Source organism: Pseudopipra pipra, unplaced genomic scaffold (genome assembly GCF_036250125.1).
Source record: "Pseudopipra pipra isolate bDixPip1 unplaced genomic scaffold, bDixPip1.hap1 HAP1_SCAFFOLD_531, whole genome shotgun sequence".
Lineage (NCBI taxonomy): Eukaryota > Metazoa > Chordata > Aves > Passeriformes > Pipridae > Pseudopipra > Pseudopipra pipra.
In genome coordinates this window covers 17155-28553 of record NW_026991015.1, presented here as the reverse complement: position 1 = coordinate 28553, position 11399 = coordinate 17155, and the positions used below count along the sequence as shown (strand labels likewise).

The 11399-nt window shown below is 57.9% G+C and overlaps 1 long non-coding RNA gene across 1 annotated transcript; it reads left to right on the top strand.

Annotated features, from left to right (window-relative positions):
• Nucleotides 1-1058: 1058 nt before the first annotated feature.
• LOC135408618 (uncharacterized) lies at nucleotides 1059-10778 on the top strand. Its single transcript, XR_010427718.1, has 4 exons — nucleotides 1059-1184; nucleotides 1786-1925; nucleotides 2039-2455; nucleotides 10720-10778. It is a non-coding gene; the product is annotated as an uncharacterized LOC135408618 (long non-coding RNA).
• The last annotated feature ends 621 nt before the right edge of the window (nucleotides 10779-11399 follow it).

Here is an 11399-nt window from a genome sequence, read left to right as displayed (position 1 = left end):
CGGGACCCCTCCCACCCCGGGACCCCCTTCTCCGGAGGGGGCCCCGCCCCCGATCGCCCCCCGAGGGACGGAGTCCCGGGGTGGGAGGGATCAGTGGGAGGAATTCCCCCCTCTGACCCCTCCCACCCGAGGACCCACTCCTCCGGAGGGGATCCCCCTGCCCCCCTCCCCTGGCCCCTCCTCCTCCCCCCTCCCCGAGCCCCCCCTGCCCCCGCCCACCTCCCCGAGCCCCCTCCTCCGGAGGGGACCCTCATCCCCTGCCCCCCCCCGCCTCCCCCTCGTCCCCCCGAGCCCCCTCCTCCGGAGGGGACCCTCATCCCCTGCCCCCCCCGCCACCCCCTCGTCCCCCCGCCCCGCGGAGCCCCCCGTGTGATGTCGGGACGGGCCGGAGCCCCGGCGGTGTCGGGCGGTGCTTGTGAACTGCAGGGGGGACCCGCCGAGCGGGCCCGGCCCCGTGGAAAGGGGGATCCAGGGGGGGCGCCGGCTCCGGCCCTCGCGGCTTTATTAAAGCGGCGCCCCCAAGCCCGCGGCTGCGGGGACACGGGGACGGACGGGACGGGCGGGGGGGCAAGGACGGAGCGGGGGTGCGGGCAGGTCGGGCTGTGCAGCGGAGCAGCGAGGGGGGAGCAGGGGCAGGCAGGGGGGGCCGGGGGCAGGTGGGGGGGCCGGGCTGTGCAGGAGGGCAGCGACAGCGGCCGGGGAGAGGCGGCGTGCGGGGAGCGGGTGGAGGGTGGGGAGGAAGGGAGGGGACGAAAAAAAGGGGAAAAGCAAAAGAAAGACAAAAACAAAAGCAAAGAAAAAGGGCCGCGGCAGCGAGAGGCTCCCGCGGCGCTGCTGCCTCCCCGCGCACTGCCCGAGCAAACGGCCGCGGGGGGCGAGTTCCGGCGCTAAATACCCCCGCCCCGACCCGCCCCCTGCCCGTCCCCGCCCCGCGCACCTGGACGGGCCCCGCCTCGCACACCTGTGCGGGCCCCGCTCCGCCCCGGCCCCGCCCCCGGCCCCGCCCCGGCCGCGCCGTTTAAAGCCGGCAGAGCCGCGCTCGTCCCGAGTCTGTGGAGGAACCTCGTACCGGGATGCTGCGGGAGCGATCGGCGCGTCGGAAGACCGAGGGTGGCGATGGAGCTCGGCAGGAGGACCGGGACAAGGATCGGGGCCAGGACCGGGACCGCGACCGGAGGAGCGAGGTTGGTTTGGGGCTGGGATGGGGCTCGGCATCCGGACGGGGACCAGGATCGGTGCCGGGCTCATCCCAGCTCGGCCTCGCCGCCTGTGCCCCGGCAACGCGGGCGAGAAGAGCCGCTCCGGGCCGGGCGCTGGGGCCGAGCGCGGCGGGGCCGCTCGGGCCGGGGCTCTGCCGGGGCCCGGTCGGGGGAGAACGGCGGCGCGTTCGTCGTGTAGACGCGGAGTCGGGGCTGGGACCGGCCGGGGCGCGGGGGACACGCCGGGCCGGCCCCGGGACCCCCGAGGAGGGGTGCCGCCCGTACCCCCCGCGGGATCGGAGCTTCCCCGCTCGGGCACCCCCGAGGCCACCGCACCCGCTCCGGGGCGAACATCGCCCGTCTCCCCCTTAAACGCGGCCCCAGGAGGTTCCCACCCCCAGGGCCCCCCGGGAACGAGGGATCTGGGGCCCGCCGGGGCTCCGGCCACGGGCCCGCTCCGGCCGCGGGGAGCTGGGGGCCTGCCGGGGAGGGAAGAACGGCGGCAGCCCTTTCCCCGTTCCTCCCGTGCTCCGGGACCCCGAGCAGAGCTGCTCGTTTGTCCCCGTGTCCCTGTGCCTGTCCTCAGGCGGCCCCAGGAGCTGGCACTGACCGTGCCGCGGGTCGGGCACAGGCTGCTCCCAGCTCTGCCTGCGGAACTTCGGCAATTACCGACAGCAGTTCTTTGCCCTGCCATCCAGAAGGTGCGGCTCATCTGACACCAGCCAGGTGAGACCTGAGGCTCCCCTTCCTCTCCACCGCTTTCTCGGCAACTCGCACCCTCCCGGGGCAAACCCTCTGGTTTTCAAAATCCCGTTGAAACATTTCCTCTTGATTTGCAGACGGGGAAGGCCCTGCCTGGGAGGGAAACGGCTACAGGGGAGGAAACCAAGAAATGCTCCAACCGGATGGTGCTGCGCGAGTCAAAAGAGGGGCAAGACCGCGGGCAAATACAGTCAGGAAATGAGCTTTTATTCAATCTCTGCAGGAGCCCTTCGCAGCCACGGGCCGGAGGGAGCGCGGCCGGCTGGGCTGTGCCCGGCTGGGGACGGGCACCAATTCATCGCTGCCCTGCTCAGGGAGGTTTTCCGGCCCCGTCCGGGCTTCACCCAACGGCTGCAAAGGTGCTCGTGCGGCATCCGAGCTCATTTCCAGGGATAAAGGAGCCAAACGAGTCCGGAGGGATCCCTCGCTCCGAGCAAAGGCGTTTGGTCGAGTGTCGCCGCCTGGTCCCGCCTGCGGGGGAGCGTCTCCTCCAGGTGAGCCTTCGGAACCCAGAATGCCGGGGGGGCTCAGGTCGGGGCCGCTTTTCGGGCCCGGAGTTGGACGGAGCCCTCGGCGGCTCCCGCTTCCCGCCAGGAACGTTCTCGGGGCTCCCTGGGCAGTCCCAGCTGGGCAGGGAACGCGGGCCGGGAGGAGGCCGGAGCGACAGACAGCGACCCAGCCCTGCTTGGGCTTCCTATTGCCAGGGGATGGAGGAGCTGTGCCCTGGAGCTGTGCCCTACAGCCCCCGTGGGGTGGGCACGGGGAAAGGGCTGCCCGCGGCTCCTCAGCCGGGCGCTGCTCTGGACGGGCCCCCTGAGATGCCTCACCCTGGACACGCCCCAGCGCCAGCCCCAAAGGACCCAAAGAATCCAGCTGGCATTCGGCAGTGTCGGCACGGCGGGGCTGCAGAGCAGCGCGGGCAGCCATTCCCAGGGCCCACCTCCCAGAGCTCCCCCGCGCCCCCCACGTGTGTCCCGCCCGCCCCAAATCCCTGCCCTTCCAGCCGGAGGCCAGCAGCCAGCAGCAGCCTTAAAGCCAGGGCCATGTGCCCTCAGCGGCACTAAATCCCGAGCAAGAGCCCTCGGAGATGCCTGAAAAGAAAAGAGGGTGCTTGGAGAAAGTTGGGCTTGGATGCAATTCGCAGTTTTTCGGGGACCCAACCGCACCTGCAGAACCGTGGACAGCTGGAACAGGTGGGTCAGAGCCGAGGTGCCCTGAAGGCAGGGCTGTGCATCCCTTTCCTCGGGGAAAAGAACTCCCCGGGGCCGCTCCCGAGGCTCGGAAGGGACAGCGGCTTCCCGCCCGGACAGACGTCCTCGCCCGTGCTCAGGGGCTGCCTCGCCCCGGGCCGGGAGCGCGTCCGGCCCCCGCCTTCTCCTGGGCGAACACATCCCCTGGAGCCCGGCCCGGGGCGGAAAACCGGCCCAATTCCAGGGAGCTTGCTCAAGTCCCCCAGGGACACCAGCGGGGCTGGGGGAGGAGGGTTATAAACAGCAAAGTCTGTGGAATATCAACCTGTCCTTGTCCCGATCCCGCTGAGCAAACCTGGAACCGTGGCTGCTTCCTGGCAAACTGGCGTTAGAGCGGCAGCTCTGCGGGGGAACAGCCGGGCTCCAGGAGGCACTGGGAGGCTGTTCCAGCAGGAATTCGGCATGGAATTGTGGGCTGTAGGTAGAATTCATCCAAACCTGCAAAGCTGAGACCGGCACCCAAACCTGGGCCCCTGCAGAGAACAATCTTTGTGCTGCCGTGTCGGCCAAAGCCGCTGCCCAACAGTCCCCTCGTTTGACTTTCTAGGTGAATTGTGCACAAGCCAGTCCCCCATTCCCTATCCAGGCTGGGAGTGCTCGTGCCCTTGGCACAGATGGCTCTGGCTGGGCAGGAACTGAGAGCAGGACGTGGGGCAGAGTGGATCAGCTGCCCAGGGGGGGAACATCCAGGAGATGAAGCTACGGGATCCTCATTCCAATCAAGGGAACACATTCTGTCTCTGGCAGAAGCCGGGAGCCAAAGCAGATCCCGCCTGGCCAGGCTGGGGGGCAGCAGTTGGATCCACTCTGGGGAAAGCCCCTGTGCTGCCAGGAGCTCTGACTCCGTTTGTCCTGCCAGCTCTGACCAGTGTCAGGGCCACTGGGAGGGATTCAGAATCCACAGAAATCCCAAATCCTACTGAGGGACTCAATCAAAGGAAGAAAGTAATTTTTGTCATAAAAAGATTAAAAAAACTGTTAAAAATTCTAGGACAGCAATCCTGGGATTCTCAGGAAACTTAGTAGTGCTCTTGGTTCCATTTCAATGGATCTTTAGTCCGTCAATGAGCAGCTTGGAGAACTTCCCCTGGGATTTAGAGGCTGAGCAGGGTTTGCTTTGGATTGCCTGGTACCTCTGGCCCCAGCTGGTGCAAACACAACTTGGGCCAATGTGGTTAAACACACTTTCCTACAAAAACAGTTGCTGTATCCCCTAGAAACTACCCCAAGTTTGCAGACAAAACCTTCATCTCGGTCCCTCCTCAGTTATCCCAGGTTTTCCCGGCTGGGAGCTGCAAGGAGGCTGTAAATTGAAAGGCAGAAAGAGAAGATCTGTCAGCAAAAGGCACAAAGAAGGGGACAGGTTTCAAAAAACATTTCTGCAATCTAATGAATAACTCTTTCCAGTTTCCCAGGGAGAAGAACAGGAACTCACAGCCACCAAGGCCTGACAGTCCCCTGCAGCCAGAGCTCAGCACACAGCCAGAGAGGCAATTCCAGCATCTAAAAGAAAAAAAAAGAAGAAAAAAGTGATTTATTTTGTTTTCAAGTTATTTTAAGTTGTTCCAAGCAAAGCAAGCCTTGCTCTGGTTTCAGTTGGGTGAACAGGGAGTGCTGGGCACAGGGCACGTCATTAATGCCCAGGGGATGGGGCTTTGTGGGGGAGGGAAGAGCAGCTGATGGAGTGCCCAGTCCAATTCCTGCCCCAGGCCTGACTGGCCCAGGACAAACCCTCTGGCAGGCAGTGGTTTTGTTCCCTCTCATGGTCAGTGCCCAGTGTGTCCCTGTGGGCAGTGCCAGGCTGGGGACAGGCACACGCAGCTGGCAGCACTCTCTGCCCCAAACAGCCTCGGGGGGCAGCGCAGCCCCGGGGATCGAGGGGGGCTGGAGGCGGCCCAGGAAAGGACCCCCCGCTCCCCCCGGGGCAGCTCCACAGCCCCCCTGCCCTCTCTGCCACGGGGGCCCCGCTGCTCCCCCGGCTGGCACAGAGCCCCCTGCCCATGGCTGGCAAATCAGGGCCAGGGCTCGGCCTCGCTGCAGCCGCCCCACACAGGAGCAACTCAGGGATCAGCCCAACATTTCCCTGCTTGGCCACTGCAGAGACCCTCAGTTCACCTCAACAGGTTCCTTCTCTTCCCAGCAGGTTACCTGAACTTTAACACCCACAACTGTCTGTCTGTCACCACTCATCACATCAGGTTACCTCAGTGTGTTCATTCCCTGCCCTGCAGAGAATGAAGCTCCTTTTTAACCCCCAACTTTCCCCTTCCAGCCCACTCCTGATTACCTCTTTTTGAACACAAAATTGAGTCATTCTCTCCCTGAGTTTACCTACCTTTTAAATCCCAGAGTCTTCCCTACCTGCACACTCCTGATTACCTCTTTAGGACCTCCAAATATTCATGCTCTGCCCTGCAGATTTGCTCAAGTGGGACCCCCAAAATTTCCCTACCTCTCCACAGCTGATCACCTCATGTATACCTAAATATGTTCATGCTCTACCCTACAGACCACCTCAAGTTTACTCTCAAAACTTCCCCCACCTGCTCACCACTGACTACCTCCTTTTGACCTCCAAATATTCATTCTCCACCCTGGAGGGTTTCTCTAGTTTTACCTGTCCACTGATGACTGCCTTAGTTTATCCCAAAATGTTCATTCTCTCTGCCAGACACTACCACACATTTTACCCCCAGAACCTTCCCTGGGCCCACTGTGGTGTCCACTCCTGATTGCCTCCTCTGCACCTCTCAGGATTCATTCTGGACCCTGGAGATTACCTCAGAGATTTCTGCCCTGAATCTCCCCACCTGGCCACCACTGATTACCTCAGTTGACCTCCTGATGTCCTTTCTCTCCCCTGGAGATAACCTCCTTAAAAACCCCCCAAGTTTTAACTCAAAATATTCCTTCTGTCCCCTGGACATTACCTCAAGTTTTACCCCTGTAATTTTCCCCATATGTCCACAACTGATTACCCCAGTTTACCTCAGGATGTACATTCTCTGCTCCACGTGACCTCAACGTTTACAAACACAAATTTTCCCTCCTTGCCCATCACTGACTGCCTCACTTTACCCCAAGGTATTCATTCTCTCTGCTACAGATTTTACTCCCAAAATTCTCCTTACCTACCCACATGTAATCAGCTCCTCTGTACAAATACATGTTCATTCTCTACCCTGTGGGCTACCCCAAGTTTACCCTAAAACACTTCCCAACTGTCCACCACTGAGTACCTCATTTATCCTTCAAAATATTCATTCTCTGCCCTGGACATTCCCTCAAGTTTTACCCCCAAAGGTTTCCCCTCCTGCCCACCCCTGACTGCCTCAGTGTCCATCAGGAGGTACATCCTCTCTGCTACAGGTGACCTCACTCTGGACCCACTGCATTTTCCCGACCTCTCCACATCTCAGCAACTCACTTCTACATCAAGATGTTCATTCTCTACCCAGCACACCACCTCCAGTTTACTCTCAACACTTTCCCCACCTCTCCACCACCCAGGAACTCATTTTCACCTCAGAAGATTCACTCTCTGCCCTGCAGATTCCCACAAGTTTTACCCCCCACATTTTCCCTGCAGGTCCGCAAGGTTTACCCCAGTTTACCCCAGGAGGTGCATTCTCTCTTCTCCACAAGACCTCTGATTTTACAAACACAAATTTTCCCTCCCTGCCCACCACTGACTGCCTCACTGGACCTCAAAAGCCTCATTTTCTCCCCTAGGTGACATCCACACTTACCCTCACAGTTTTCCCTGCTTGCAAACTACTTATTACCTCATTTTTACCTCCAAACATTCATCCTCTGCCACACAGATGACCTCAAAGTTTCCCCCAAAACCTCCTCACCTGTCCACTACTGTTTGCCCCAGTTTACCCCAGGAGGTGCATTCTCTCTCCTCCACATTACCTCAGGTTTGACAAACAAAGATTTCCCTCCCTGCCCACTACTGACTGCCTCACCTTACCCCAAAAGATTCATTCTCTCTGGGACAGACTGCCCCACATTTTACTCCCAACATCTGCCTTACCTGTCCACGTCTGACCAGCTCCTTTGTACCTACAGAGGGTCATTCTGCACCCCACACACACCTCAGGCTTATCTCAAACCTCTCCCCACCTGTCTGCCACCCAGTGCCTCATCTTTACCTCAACAGGTTCCTTCTCTTCCCAGCAGATTACCTGAACTTTAACACCCACAATTGTCTGTGTCTCTCACCACTCATCACCTCAGGTTACCTCAGTGTGTTCATTCCCTGCCCTGCAGAGAATGAACCTCCTTTTTAACCCCCAAACTTTCCCCTTCCAGCCCACTCCTGATTACCTCTTTTTGAACACAAGAGTCATTCTCTCCCCAGAGTCTTCCCTACTGCACACTCCTGATTGCCTCTTTTGGACCTCCAAATATTCATTCTCTGCCCTCCAGATTTGCTCAAGTTTCACCCTCAGAAATTTCTCTGCCTCTCCCCTACTGACTGCCTCACTTTATTCCAAAATGTTCCTTCTCTCTGCTGCACATTGCCACAGATTTGACCCCCACAATTTTCCCTACAAGTCCACCACTGAGTACCTCATGTTCATCTCTCAATATTCATTCTCTACCATGCAGATTACCTCAGATATTTCCCTCCCAATTTTCCCTATGAGTCCACAACTGATTACCCCAGTTTACCTCAGGATGTACATTCTCTCTGCTCCACGTGACCTCAAATTTTACAAACAGAATTTTTCCCTACCTGCCAAACACTGACTGCCTCACTTCACACCAAGATATTCATTCTCTCTGCTACAGATTGCCCAGATTTTACTCCCAAAATTCTCCTTACCTACCCACATGTAATCAGCTCCTCGGTACAAATACATGTTCATTCTCTACCCTGTGGGCTACCCCAAGTTTACCCTAAAACACTCCCCAGCTGTCCACCACTGAGTACCTCATTTATCCTTCAAAATATTCACTCTCTGCCCTGGACGTTCCCTCAAGTTTTAACCCCAAAGGTTTCCCCCCCTCCTGCCCACCCCTGACTGCCTCAGTGTCCATCAGGAGGTACATCCTCTCTGCTACAGGTGACCTGAAATTTTACAAACACAAATTTTCCCGACCTGCCCACCACTCACTGCCTCACTTTATCTCTAAATGGTCCTTCTGTCCTCTACAGATGAGATCAAGTCTTACCCCCAACATTTCCCTTCCTCTACATCATCAATTATCTCTTCCTGACACCCCAAATTTCCATTCCATCCCTACACATTCCCTGAGTGTTTCCCTCCCAAGCATCCTTCCCTTCTTCCCTGTTTAATAACTCACACTCCAGCCCCAGGCTCTCCACTCCCCCCTCAGTGGGACCCCTCCAAAATGCCACCTCCCTCCCCTCTGCAGCACCTCACCTTTTCCTACACAAACAGTTGCTGGGTCCCCTCAAAATTACATTTCTGCAATCTAATGAATAACTCTTTCCAGTTTCCCAGGGAGAAGAACAGGAACTCACAGCCACCAAGGCCTGACAGTCCCCTGCAGCCAGAGCTCAGCACACACCCAGAGAGGCAATTCCAGCATCTAAAAGAAAAAAAAGAAGAAAAAAGTGATTTATTTTGGTTTAAAGTTACATTAAGTTGTTCCAAGCAAAGCAAGCCTTGCTCTGGTTTCAGTTGGGTGAACAGGGAGCGCTGGGCACAGGGCACGTCATTAATGCCCAGGGGATGGGGCTTTGTGGGGGAGGGAAGAGCAGCTGATGGAGTTGCCCAGTCCAATTCCTGCCCCAGGCCTGACTGGCCCAGGACAAACCCTCTGGCAGGCAGTGGGTTTGTTCCCTCTCATGGTCAGTGCCCAGTGTGTCCCTGTGGGCAGTGCCAGGCTGGGGACAGGCACACGCAGCTGGCAGCACTCTCTGCTCCAAAGACACTTCTGGCCTCCTTGGCAAACTGCCTCTGACATTTGGTTTTCTTCAGGAGAAATTAAGGAATTGCTCATGGCAGTTTGGAGATGAAGTTATCCCAAAGGGAAGGAAAGAACAAATATTCCTGTCAGAGCCCTTGGGATCTGCTGGGCTGAATTGGGAAGGGCCCATTATCTGCAGAGCAAATACAGGACAACCTCAAACACAAAGCCCAGCCTGTTCAGTGGGGTGTGAAAGCACCACTGGGACAAACCTCCACTCTCCTGATTCTTTTCAGGGACTGCTCCAATCCAGGTCTGAAGCTGCCAAACCCAAACTGTCCCCAGTGCTCTGGAACAACAGGATCTTCTCAGGGATGATACATTGGAAGCACAGTCCCAGCAAACACTCCCAGACACACAGAGGCACAACTGGAGCTCATGGCTGGGGCTGGGAAGGGCTGCAAGGAGGACACAACTCCCAGGTAGGGGAGCCTCGGCAGCAACAGCAGCAAATTCCCAGCTTGGATGGCAAAGCAGAGAGACAAAGGCTGGCAATGCCCATGGCATTGGTAGCTTTCCCTTCTGCTCCCTGTGGGGCCACAGCCCGGGAGGAAATCTCCAAGGGGGACAGAAGACCTCAGGAGGCAACAAAAGACAGCAGCGTCTGTTGCCCTGGTCCTGTTCCAACTCAGCCTGCGGGCCCAAACCTTCCCCCTCCAGGGAAACACTGACCTTCCCGGTGTCAGGCTGGAACACAGCCCTCATTCTCACCTTCCACACGCTCCCAGGCTCACCCCAAATTCAGGACCAGGGGCCAAAGGCCACTCGGGCCGGGGCTCTCTCTGTCTCTGCGGGCTCAGGGACTGCAGCCACCAGGGCCCTCCAGCACGGACAGCCTGGACCCAGAGCAGATCCCTGGGCATTAGCAGCGTCCTGGGCATCCCTGGAGACAGAAACCATCAGCCTCTGGGATAGCACTTCATTGCCAGCACACACAGCCTGCCAAATTTAGGGGGGCAGCTCTCGGACCACAAAGCCCAGTCTGACCCAGTTCTCCTGGGCACCAACACGGACTCCACAAACCCACCAGAATGAGAATGTTCTGCTGCTTTGACAAACTTCAGCCCAGCTTTGCAAACCTCAGTCCCTGCAGCTCCTGCTCTCCAGAGCCCTGTTCAGGGCTGGCTCCAGTTCCCTGGAGAACCTGCCCCAGCCCCACTCTGGGCCAGCCTGAGCAGAAGCCACTGGGCTGCACAAGGAAGAACCCTCCCCTGGCTGCTGCAGCTGGAGGGAGATCCAGCTCCCAATGGAATCCTGGCAACAGCCTCCCAGAGGGTCTCTCCACAGCCCTTGGCAGTGGCTCAGAATGGCAGCAGCTCCAGTGCCAGCTGGGTCCCTGCACGAGTCCTTGTCCCAGCCCTGCCACACGGACACACACGGGAGACACCCACGGGCACACAGGCCTTGCCTGCACAATTCCTCACCCACAGCTGAGGGAAAGCCACACAATATCAAGAAATACCCTGGGCTGAAAGCACTCATCACTCCAGTCCATCAGGACTTGGAGGCAGTTGGGGAGGCAACAGACCCAAATTCTAATCCTACCTCTACATTTCTAACAGGTTCTCTTAGAAAGATCCTGGACAGGAACTCAGACAACAGAACCCAAACACTGCACAAGTAATAGCAGAAGGTTTGCCAGGAAGAACAGAAGTTCCTTGTTCTCCTTAACGCTCTGGGAGTGTAGGACCCAATCCTTACAACCAAGGGACACCAGAGATGTGATTAATACTTAAACCTCTCCCCCATAGTTCTGTCTCAGAGAACTGGGCCAGCCCTGAGCTACTCCCAGGTGCCTGCAGTGCTTTGGGGAGGGGCAGGACAATGTCCCACTTCTGCTTGGAAACATTCCAGATGAGGAAAAGCCACTTCCCTTCTCTCTCTCTGACCCAGAACCAGAACAGTCCTGTGGGACAACACGGACTATGCACGGATGGCCCGAGTCAGTGGGGGGAAAAAAACCTAAACAAACCAAACCACCCCAAATTTCAAGATAAAAACAGGCTGCTTCCTTAATAGGAACACACCAAACTCATTGAAGCCAGAGAGGAAATTACAAACAAACAAACAAACAAACAAAAGACCCAAAGAGATGTTTTGCATTGATCATTCCAAAGGAAATCCTCCACAGATCAGAAGCAAGTACCAATACTTTGTCCTCTATTGAAAATTAATGACTTGAGGGGCTGGACATGTCCAGTGAGGGTTCAGGGCTCTGGTGGGTCCTTTATGGCTGATCCTG